The sequence below is a fragment of the Impatiens glandulifera genome, chromosome 7 (assembly GCF_907164915.1).
Source record: "Impatiens glandulifera chromosome 7, dImpGla2.1, whole genome shotgun sequence".
Classification (NCBI taxonomy): Eukaryota; Viridiplantae; Streptophyta; class Magnoliopsida; order Ericales; family Balsaminaceae; genus Impatiens; species Impatiens glandulifera.
Window position 1 is genome coordinate 16,872,308 of NC_061868.1, and position 12,243 is coordinate 16,884,550.

Consider the following 12,243-nt stretch of genomic DNA (forward strand, 5'->3'; position numbering starts at 1 on the left):
GTTAATTATTGATCGGTTTTGTGTATAGCAGGCAGTACTAATGGCTTCCGCACAAAACCTCTGAGGTACATCTGATTCAGCAAGCATAGATCTCGCTGCTTCCTTTAGAGTTCTCACTCTTCTCTCAGCAATGCCGTTTTGTTGTGGAGTTCTGGCACTAGACAACTCGTGCTTAATTCCAGTCTCCTCGAGATAAGATGATAGGTATCTGTTGGTGAACTCAGTTCCCTGATCACTTCTAATGCACGTGATATTCAAAGATTTCTGATTCTGAATTCCTTTAAATATCCTAATCAAATTTTCAGCAGTTTTATCTTTTGATGGTAAAAATGCAACCCATGTAAAATGAGAGAAATCATCAATAACTATTAAGGCAAATCTCATTCCTCCTATACTCTTTACAGGAATTGGACCAAACAGATCCATATGTAAAAGTTCTAGGATACGGCTGGATTGTGACTTCTCTTTGCTTTTGAACGATGATTTGCCCTATTTGCCTAACTGGCAAGCAGTGCATATCTTGTCCTTTGAAAACTGAAGTTTAGGCAAAACAATAACTAAATTGTTTGAACAAATGTTGTTGATGGTTTTAAAATTCAAATGGTTCAAACGTTTATGTCATAACCATTTCTGGTCATTCTTGGTAATCATGCACATATGATCAGAAGACTCTTTTTGCCAATTCATTTTATATGAGTTTCCTACTCTACTTCCAGTCAATAAAATGTTTCCATCTTGGTCTTTAACTAGACATGCATGAGTTTGAAAATCTACTAACAAACCATTATCACATAATTGACTAATGTTGATTAAATTATAGCACAGATTGTCAACAAGCAGCACATCATTAATAGTTAGGTTACCATGGATAATCTTACCCTTACCCATGGTCTTACCCTTCTTGTTGTCACCAAATGTGATCTTAGGTCCAGAGCAATCTGATATATCAGTGAGAAGTCGTCTGTTTCCTGTCATATGCCTAGAACATCCGTTATCAAGATACCATACATATTCCTCCAGTCCTTCGTTTATTTGTACCTTAGATTGGTCATATGTCATCAGACAAGTTACAGCTTCGTTCTCTTTTTCAGCAGGAGACTCCTCTGTATCACTGTCAGCCCATCTGGATTTGTTCTCACTACATATGAATGCTTTTTGGTTCTTCTTAGCTTGAGTGTTTGTACCGTAGATCTGATTAAGTTTGTCCCATATCTCTTTAGCAGAGGAAAAGAACTTGATTTCATAGAACACGTTCATGTTGATCGACTGGTACAGAATATTCCTTGCAACATTATCCAGGTTGTTAGTCATCTTATCTTCAGTAGTCTACTCACTTCTTGGCTTCAAAATCTTTATAGGGCCATCAGTAATGACGTTCCACATATCACAGTCAAGAGCGGCCAAGTGAGCTTGCATCCTCATCATCCAATACTCGCAGTTGTCCATTGACAGAATAGGGATTTCATTGATGATAGACATGCTTCAGGTTCTTGATGTTTGAGAATAGAAATAAGGCTCTGATACCAATTGATAGAGACGGGGGTCTGGCTAAGGATGAAGGCTTATGAAAAACGGTTTGAAAGAAATCATGTTAGGGATTTAATTCGCTTTCTATTCTACACAAACACTTGTAAACACTTGAAACGAATTCAGGACGGAATTTTTTACTTGGGTTTGAAGCACAAGATGAAATATGAAAAGATGACAGAAATGAAAGAACACAGCAGTTTGTTTATGGATGTTCGGAGAAACTCTCCTACGTCACCCCTTCTTCCAACCACCGGAAAGATTCACTATAATATAATTCGAATCAAATACAGTTTACACACACTTAGCTCACTATTGAACATAACACTTTCTGTTCAATTACAAGATGAAGAATATCACTCAGCTAAAGGTGTTTTGATTCTAGCTCTCTCTTGATTCACACACGGTACAATTAGAAAGCAGCTTCACAGTATGAATTCAGTAAGCAAGATGATTGAGTAGTTTCTCTCTCTGTAAAATCAGATTGCTTGTTCGTTGTATTCGGATAAAATCGTAAAGCTAATAATTCTTCTTGTTAAGGAAGATTGTCCATTGTCCTTTACATTTGTTAAATACTGAGCAGGAGCTAACGGTCGAATCTTTAAGAATGATACGTGGCACTCTTCCATTGGAAAGCCTCCATTGTACACAACAGGTTATGAGCACAAGGATCATGGCCGTACACCACTAGTAGTGCGCCGAATATTCCATCAGGGATGTACCTGCAAAACAAGTAATGTGAGGAAAATTCTCTTACGTGGCATTCCTTGGTTGGTTGCATATAGTTGTTGTACTAATCTTCACTAGAAAGTGGAGCAGGAGTAGGGTACAGCTATAGCACGTGGGTAGGTGAAATGCTAGCTTCAAGCATACTGCTTAAACTGAGCATTAGACGTATTTCAGTTAGACGAATTGTGAAAATCATTCTAATGAAATAAAACATCTCCTTTTAATAACTGAGTCTATTAGACCGACTGGTCTAATAGAATTAAACTACACGTCTAATTACAATAATCATTAGACTACACGTCTAACTCCACTGAGTTAAACTGCACGTCTAATTCCGGTTCTACCTCAGACTAATCTCAAGGAGTTAGACTCACGTCTAACTTTCACTAATTATACTACACGTCTAATTATGCAATAACCATTAGACTGTACGTCTAACTCCACTGAGTTAGACTTGCACGTCTAATTTCGGTTCTACCTCCGACTTGTCTGAAGGAGTTAGACTCACGTCTAACTTTCACTAATTAGACTACACGTCTAATTATCCAATAACCATTAGACTGCATGTCTAACTCCACTGAGTTAGACTTGCACGTCTAATTCCGGTTCTACCTCAGACTTGTCTGAAGGAGTTAGACTTACGTCTAACTTTCACTAATTAGACTACACGTCTAATTATCCAATAACCATTAGACTGCACGTCTAATTCCGGTTCTACCTCAGACTTGTCTAAAGGAGTTAGACTTACGTCTAACTTTCACTTTCTATTAGACTGCACGTCTAACTCCACTGAGTTAGACTGCACATCTAATTTCGCACATATTAGATTATCCATCTAATTGCAAATATATTAGACTACACGTCTAACTCCACTAAACTAGACTGTACGTCTAATTCAGAATATCTATTAGACCATCCGTCTAATTACAAGTCTATTAGACTACACGTCTAACTCTGATGAGTTAGACTGTACGTCTAATTTCGAATACATTAGACTTACGTCTAATTCCGTGTATATTAGACTACACGTCTAACTCCGATGAGTTAGACTTACGTCTAATTCTATGCATTCATTAGACTACACGTCTAACTCCGATGAGTTAGACTGTACGTCTAATTCTATGCATTCAATTGCCAAAATCGGTCTAATGATCCTCATTAGAGTCAAGTCTCATGAAATATTGTTTCAATACACCTGCATCAAAACTCATAAGTCATTTCATCATCAAAATCTCAATAGTTAAATTATTTTAACACATAGTCAAAATAATTTGACCCAACAGTTTATAACACCAAGTAAATTTGGCTACTACGCTACTTCAGCGACTAAAGACATTCAACAACTCTTCTCAATCTTTGTTCATACCCGTTGACATATGTGGAAACTAGAATTAACAATTCTTTATTATGCCAAAATAATCTTTACCTTTGTTTGCCACAAACCGAGTGTCTTATTTTTCAAGTTCAACAATCGACTAAAACCAAAATACCAAATAAACCCAATACGAACTTTCATCGTCTACTTTTTCAGAATCGGATATCTATCGACTATTAAGGACACCCAAAACGAACTTTCATCGTCTACTTCTTCAAAATAAGATATTGATCGAAAACGAGAAGACCCAAGACAAACTTTTATCGTCTACTTCATAACAAATAAATTAGGCTATCACGACATCTCTTTTCTCTAACTCAAGATCTGACAAAGTATTTATCACCCATCTTGCCTTCAACGTTGCATACTCAATCAACTTGAACCTCACACTTCTCCTTGAACAAATTAGCTTGCAATCTGCTAGTTTATTGAATCCAAAAACGCCTAGCAATCCAAGAATATTATTTCAATATTCAATATCTCTCTCTTCAATTGTCTTCACCAATGCTTCAAATGATCATTTATAGTTTCTCTGAAAGAAATCGAATATCCTTTCATTTGAATTGATCGAACCTCTCCTCTAGTTTCATGAATAGGAATCCCTATTCAAGGTCTCAATCATCCCATTCATCTAATATATGATCCACAATGTATAGACAATTAATATAGAACAAAAGAAGTAACAAAATCATCACATTCGAATTAACCGAGTCTCCCATCTAGCCCCTTTTTCATGACTAGGAATCTCACTCAAGGTTTTTATTTATCTTCTCACATTAGAAGATAATGCAATGATTTCTTCATGGTCGTTTGAGAGTTATTCTCAAGATGTCTCCACCTCAACTTATTAGTGTCTTTCATTAGTCTTCCTCTTCCTGGTCTTTCATTGATAATATGTGTTAACTGATATTGTTTCAATCCTTAATCACCTGCCAACTCAATGCAATCTTGCAATTTGGCCTGAAGGATTGCCTTGTCAACATGTCGACAATGTTGTCATCGGTAAACACCATATAAATAACAACTTTCCATACTCGATAATATTTTTGTCAAGTGTAAAAGCACATAATCTCACCACCGTCTTCATCTTGATTAGCTCTTCCAATAAGATAAGGTCATAACCAAAAAGATACAAACTTTTTGGTCCCAAATAAGTCAAATAAAATTAAAATTAGGCAGACACTTTAAGCCCTAGAAAAACAAACTTCGAGACGTCCAAACCTTGATCCGGCCGTTGAAAATGTAGAGGAATGAGTTACCAACCCTCTCGACAAAATCTCAGCGCAATCAGACTCTATTTTAATCTTTGATCGTCAGTTTGATGAACTCTGCGCGGCTGTAGGCGAAAATCTACTACTAGATTTTTCACTCTACCTCTCTTTTAATTTGACTTCTTCAATAACCGGTTTCTAAAGAAAAATCTCTCCAAACTTATTTCAGCCGAGAATTTTTGAAGTCAAAGCCCTCGACATAGTGAAATAATTTCACCCATGTATGCCAAGACAACAATCGGTTATAATAAAACCTCCAACTAATTTTCAATAAACATCAGGGACAGAACCAGGATCTGGGGTGGGCTTGAAAAAATTTAGGGTAGGCTTAAAATAATAACGAGAAAATTTTGAAAAAAACAAGTATATAAAAGTAAATTTTACCATTTTTTCATAATTAGATAAAAAAAACAATGAATTATATTAATTTTTTTTTAAGAAATTAAGGGTAATGTCATATTTTACCGTAAAAAAAAATATTTAACTCACTTTATTAACCCAGAGATTGAGTTAAGTGGATTCGATATTTGTCCTATATTTAGGCAATGTCATGATTCCACTTCCACTTCTGATTTTACTCCCTATGGAGTCATCTCCCTACGTCTCATGTAGAAAATGAGATATTTCATAGGAATGGGTCTAGGACCGAATGCTACCGGTATAACTTCTTTCCCTTGGTCTTATTACAACTCATACAACTTCGATGTCGGCTCACTAGTAGAAAAAGGGGTATTAGTAAGGGCGAAATCCGTTACTGAAAGTATCGAACGCCGTTACTGAAACATAATTGTAACGGCAAATAAAACTGTTACCAATCGTTACTAAAAATTACGTTATAGAAACTTCACAGGTATCAGTAACGGCGTTCGAAAACCGTTACTGATATTAATGGAACAACAGTAACGGTTTTAGCCGTCTTAAAACCGTCACAGAAACAACATAGGTATCAGTAACAGTTTTCGAAAACCGTTACTAATATTGAATGAACAACAGTAACGGTTTTAGCCGACTTAAAACCGTTACTGAAAGACAGTAGTATCTGTAACCTAACATACAAATTATCCACTAACCTAACATACAAATTATCCACTAACCTAACATACAAATTATCCACTAACCTAACATACAAATTATCCACTAACCTAACATCAATAACATTGATTGTAAATAAGAACTAACCTGGATTTTGAAGTGCAAACTACAATCCGCGGCAGCAAAGACAATGGCAATTTGAAACAGCAAGAATTAAAATTTATGCAACCTGATTCAACAAATCAAACGCAAAAACTGAATCAAACTAATGAAAATCTATTAAGCATAGTCTACCAATCCATTCACAAACTAATCAATCTAATTCATACACAAACTTCAACAGCCCTACATCTAGTCATTACCTAAATCTCAGTTAATGTCAATGAAAATAATAAAGAAAGCATCATGCATATATATCATCAATCAATCATGCATAACTTAGAATACCAATCAATTAAGCATACTTCAAAATAGCAATTCAAGGCTCAATAGAAATATTACCTGAAATAAGATTTGTCTACTTTATTTGAACAGGATAGTTATAGATCATGATCATGATTCATATATACAGGACAGAACACAAGCTCTCTAGTTATTCATATATATATTCAGGATTCCTTCAATTGAACTATATGTCTACAATGAACACAAGCTAGTTCTGAATACAATTTCAACTTCTGTATTACAAGCTAGTTCTCATACGACTCAGCAAACAGATCATAATAGAACAGATAATAATATTACTCTAATATCTTGACTAGCTAGATGTATGTGCTAATATCTTCTAATATGACTCAGCAAACTTCTGTATTATTAATTTCACATTATATTAGAATATGTATGTGCTTCACAGATCGTAATTGTGATGAAGAAGCATTGTATCATTATTCGTCACAAGCATTGTATCATTATTCGTTAGACTAATAAGAGAACTAACCAAGGATGACAAAATGTAACTAGGATTTATCAATATCATTCACAATCGAGTTTAACCTAGTTTACTCATCAAGGGAGAAGATAGTTTAACTTACCTGGGAGGAAGATATTGATCGGCGGGTGGCAGATTGGTTCGATGATCGGCGGGTGACAGATATTGATCGGCGGAGGAAGATATTGATCGGCGGAGGAAGAAAAGAGAGAAGAAACTTACCTGGCGGCGACTTGAACGGACGGGTGGTGTCTTGAATGGACCTAGCGGTGACTTGAAACGGACGGGCGACGCTGATCGGGAAGAATAGGAGAAAGCGCGGAGGAAGAAAAGAAAAAAGAAAGAAGTTCGCGGGTTGAATAAAGACTATCTGTAACGGTTTTCTCAGTAACCGTTACAGATAGTCAACCGTCATTCCAACTTCTCTTCCAATATCTGTAACGGTTTTCTCAATAACCGTTACAGATACTATAGTAGTAACGACGTTAGAAGAAAGCCGTTACTGATATCCTTTTCCAAAAACGCTAACTGAAGCCGTATCTATAACGGTTATTGAGAAAATCGTTACAAATAATGGAAGAAAAGATGAAAAGACGGCTTAATATCTGTAACGACTTTTAAGAACACCGTTACAGATAATACATTAGTAACGGTTATTGAAGAAAGTCGATACTGTTGATCTTTTCCAAAACCGCTAACTTAAGCCATATCTGTAACGGCTATTGAGAAAACCGTTACAGATGCTGGAAGAAAAGATGAGAAGACGACTTAATATCTGTAACGGTTTCTCAATAGCCGTTACAGATAGTACATTAGTAACGGTTATTGAAGAAAGCCGTTACTGATGCCCTCTTCCTTAAACTGTAAAGTAATGCAATATCAGTAACGGTTATCCAAAAACCGTTACTGATACTCATAATTCGAAAAATAAACTTTAAGCTGCTATTATCTGTAACGGTAATTCCATATATCCGTTACTGTAACTTTTTATCTGTAACAGTCTTATAAAGTCGTTATTGATGTTCTTATAACAATAACGGTTTAGTTTAACCGTTACAGATAAAAAGTATTAGTAAGAGTGTTCGAGCGCCGTTACTAGTCTTCGTTATAGAAGACATTTTTTCTACTAGTGTATACTCCGACAAAGGGTGATGAATACAAAAAGGTAAAATTTCTAAACAAAATATACATATTCATCCAACCCTAAATGGACAGTTTGTGCGAGAAGGGGAAACCACACTATGTTTTGATTTTCCCAAACCATTCTTCAACCAAGTTTTACAAACCCGCTCTCTAGGTTTCGAAAGATTTTTAGATTGTTCTTTTGATCCTAATTCATCTATTAATATGATTAGGAAAAAGACTGTTTGTTGGCATGAAATCCTGGAAAAACTGGTTAGAGATTTTTCTATACGGACGTGGATGTTGATGAAGACTATTATAAGATAAACTCCACAAACCAATCAACAGTCAATAAAAAAAATGTTATTTTATTAGTACAAAATTGGTAAATTAATTAAAAAATAAACTAGTATATTAAAAGAAGAAAGAGACATTTATTTATTTATAGATTAAATTAAAAAATTAAAATTTCATACACAATTTAAAGTTTGAAGCAAATTCGACACTATAATAACATTTGGGCCTTTAAACAAACTAATGGGCCTAATGGATTGAAACCCTAAAATACAAATAAAATATAATTACTAGTTTCATTTAAACTTACTAAATAATGGCTGGAAAGTGGAAACCCTAGTTACGGAGAAATAGTGTCCTATTTATTCCTCCCAAGCCCTTTGCATTTCAATATCATCTTTTCTTCTCCGTTGAAGAGACGATTCATACTATGTTTCAACAACATCCTCTTCGGCGATAGGTTCTTGCTTTCATATGTTAATCTTTTCTTTCATGGTTTTTTTTATTGTGAATTTGATGTGTGCAGTGATGAGTATTTTATATGGACTAGAGTTTCTGATCTGTGATTCCAATAGATGCTAATTAAGAAATTCATCTATCTTTTGATTGTTATTTTGGGCTTATGATGAAAAATTCATATATCTTAGCGGATTTCAGTGAGAATTTTTCAATGATCTGATTGTTACACACACTGAAGCCCTCTTAACAATTGAATTTTCTCTTAAAACTATTATTTTTAGAGATGTGGTTATTCTATGCAATGATGAGACTAAACACCAAATTGGTGATTAGGGCAGTGGAATTAGGGACACTTTTGTGTCTCTCCGTGAGTCCCTTAATAAACGACTTCTCCTTCCACTGAGTATACATACACACACATCCTCATTGGTTATTTCTCCATTTTTTTTAATATAATTACTTCATTCATTGTTGTCATGTAATCAATATGAATATTGTTGTATTTCCTAATTGACTTGCACTTTGTTTAATTGATCATGAAATCTTGTATTCTGAAATTGTTGCGGTGATGATACTTTTGTGGACTAGAGTTTCTGATCTTGGGATTTATCCCATTATTGAAGACAAACCCTTGGCTGTCTGAGCACATAGTTTATTTGAAATCGTAGTTGATCATTATTTCTCATCATAATCATGGTGGTAAAGATGTTTGTTCTATTCAAGTATGAGACCAAGTTTATGTTATACATTGGATCATTCACAATGTTTTTAGTTTCATGCGTCCTTTACCAATACTGGGGATTAATATGTTCCTTTTAGTTTAATGGCACGGACGCAATATGAATATTGTGGTTATATCCTGATTACTAACTTTTACTCTGTGTTACTTAATCCTGGAAACGCCACATAAATGTTGATTTCTCCTTATAATGCAAATGTTTTATTCTACTTGATGTTAGATTGTTAAATTGTTTTGTGCAGTGATGAGACTTATGTGGACTAGAGTTTCTGATCTTGGGTTTTATCCCATTATTGAAGACAAACCCTTGGCTGTCTGAGTACACAATTTATTTTTATTGTTTTTGTTCATTGACATTCAACATATTGAACAAGAACCCATTCATAATTTCATTTTTGGGCTTATGATGAAAAATCACATTATCTTAGCGGATTTCAGTGAGATTTTTTTCAATGATCTGAATGTTACACACATTGAGGCCCCTTTTATACTTTTTATTGATCTGAATGTGTTATTTTAATCTGACAACTATTCTAATGGAGCAAATTATTTAGTCTTTGCAAATTCCATTCATAGTCGTCAAAGATTGAGCCTCCTTTTCTGATCAATGAATGGTTGAGATTTTCTCTCTTAGGAGATGGGACTTTCCTGTTCTTCAGATGGTGTGCGATCTCATATCCTATTGCCTTGAGTAGCAGTTTCTGCCATTACCTTTTGGGATTTGCCATGAGAAATACATTTCATTGAATCACATTGTCCTTATGTTATTTATTCTTAATTTTTCATTTTAAATGGTTTGATTTGTTTGTCTGTGAGGAGATCAGTTAAAATAACACCATCTTTCGGGACTGAATGACCTTTTGGTCTTGATGTTATTAATTCTGCAATTCTGAGATTTTATTTTAATTCTCAATTCATATTTGATCATTTTTTTTTGTTCTAAATAGATTTTTTATCTGGTATTTTTCTCTTTTAGCTTATTAAAAAAAATAAAAGAATATTACAACAAACAAGGTTGTAATATTTTAGTTCAGAAACATGGCAACAGTCCATTGTGACCATATTTTGAATCTCTTTGAAGGAATCCCCCTTTTAAAAATATTTGTTTTTCTTTTTAGAATGTCGGATATTCTTTGGACTAGAGTTTCTGATTTTGTGACTTATTCCATGATTTGAAGACAAACCAATGGTTGTCTAAGCACAATGTTTAATTTCTTTTTAATGATAATGTTGATCAACATATTTACCTTCTAAAAAAGAATTATGTTGCAATGTTTTTTTCTAGGCTTAGACTATCCTTATGACCAAATAATTGGTCATGGATGATCATGTCAATTTATCATGGCCAAATATTGGGTCATTCCATTACCAAAACCATGTGATTTGGTCTTTGTTTTTGTCAAGTTATGACAAAAATCTCAACCATGGTCATCTAATCAAATGCTTTCATTTGTCATTTGTCAGTATCGGATTGGTTAGCATCTGATTGGTTAGTATCGGATTGGTTAGCATCTGATTGGTTGTTCAAATTTTTTTATCTCTTATCTTTAAAACCTGATTTTAATATTATTTATAATTTAAAAAAAAATTATAATAAATTTCATAATTTTTTGAAATCTATAAATAGAGACTAATGTTATATTTCGGAGCACAAAAAATTCACCATTTTCTTTATTTTTATTAATTATCCTATTTTGTTTACAATTATTCATAATTAATATATATAAAAATATTATTATGTATAAAAATTAGAAATTAAATATTATTTTATATTTAAAAATTATTTATTATTTTTTAATTTAAAATTAAAAATAATATTTTTTAACTCATAATCAAGAATTGGTCGGTAATGGATAAGTACAATAACCAAAATCTTGGTCAAAAAATGGGTATAAGGATGCTCTTATTATTAGAAATTGGTTATCTATCTAGATTTTAGTGAGATAGTATTAATGATCAATGTTACACATGCAATTGAATAGTTTAAATTTAAGAGCAAACAATTTTCAATTATAGTCTATTGCAGTTAGAATTATCCATATAATATACTAAAGAAAACCTCATATTTTATTTATTTCTTTTGAATGAGATCTCTATTAGATAGATATGTTACCATTAGAATTCCTTCAATTTAACATAAGGAATCCCATTCTAAATGTATTATTTCTAGTTAAATTCTCAAATTTTGAGTTGTTTGATAGAGTTTTGTTGCAATTAACCATGGATATTTTAAAATGAACCAACAATTTTTTTTTTTGGATATTATAAGACTCCAAGCTGAAGTCCTGTATGTTTGTTGGTAAAGTGTATAAACAGTGTTTAGATAATAAAAATATTATTTTTTATATTTTCTTGTAAAATAGATTATTCATATATATAAAAGATAATTGTTTGGCTAAATAAAACAACAATATCAATAAGTAGATAGATGTTCTCAATAGATTGTTTGTCTGAAGATAAAGTAATTCTCAATGGTTTGTATGTCTTAAGACATAATAAAATATTTATTAATAAAAATTTACAATAGTATTCTCTTTAAACTCTCCTTAATCAAAACAGGGAAGCACATATTGAGATCTTATCACAAAGAAGAGATAAATGGTATACAACAGCGATTCTTTAAAAAGTCCTCGGTGAAACAGTCTTTAGTATTTTGTTTTTCACATGGTGTTAGTTTGAGACCCTAAATAAATGCTAAATAAATGGTGTTGTGAAGTCAACAAACATGATAAGGAAACTTGGGCTGTGCATCCAAATTTCTTGGTTC

At 33.3% G+C, this 12,243-nt stretch overlaps 1 long non-coding RNA gene, 6 other non-coding genes and 1 pseudogene across 7 annotated transcripts; all 8 read left to right on the forward strand.

The window, feature by feature from the left end:
* Window positions 1–8,606: 8,606 nt before the first annotated feature.
* LOC124946166 lies at window positions 8,607–10,109 on the forward strand. The gene is made up of 2 exons (XR_007100009.1): window positions 8,607–8,738; window positions 9,719–10,109. It is a non-coding gene; the product is annotated as an uncharacterized LOC124946166 (long non-coding RNA).
* LOC124910855 lies at window positions 8,895–8,978 on the forward strand. The gene has a single exon (XR_007096474.1). It is a non-coding gene; the product is annotated as a small nucleolar RNA R11/Z151 (small nucleolar RNA).
* LOC124910867 lies at window positions 9,033–9,145 on the forward strand. Its single transcript, XR_007096484.1, has one exon. It is a non-coding gene; the product is annotated as a small nucleolar RNA Z152/R70/R12 (small nucleolar RNA).
* On the forward strand, window positions 9,294–9,389 carry LOC124910851. Its single transcript, XR_007096470.1, has one exon. It is a non-coding gene; the product is annotated as a small nucleolar RNA Z157/R69/R10 (small nucleolar RNA).
* Window positions 9,525–9,651, forward strand: LOC124910904. The gene has a single exon (XR_007096515.1). It is a non-coding gene; the product is annotated as a small nucleolar RNA snoR80 (small nucleolar RNA).
* Window positions 9,709–9,803, forward strand: LOC124910845 (annotated as a pseudogene).
* Window positions 9,874–9,958, forward strand: LOC124910860. The gene has a single exon (XR_007096479.1). It is a non-coding gene; the product is annotated as a small nucleolar RNA R11/Z151 (small nucleolar RNA).
* A 172-nt stretch (window positions 10,110–10,281) lies between the features above and the next one.
* On the forward strand, window positions 10,282–10,374 carry LOC124910956. Its single transcript, XR_007096554.1, has one exon. It is a non-coding gene; the product is annotated as a small nucleolar RNA SNORD96 family (small nucleolar RNA).
* Window positions 10,375–12,243: the final 1,869 nt, after the last annotated feature.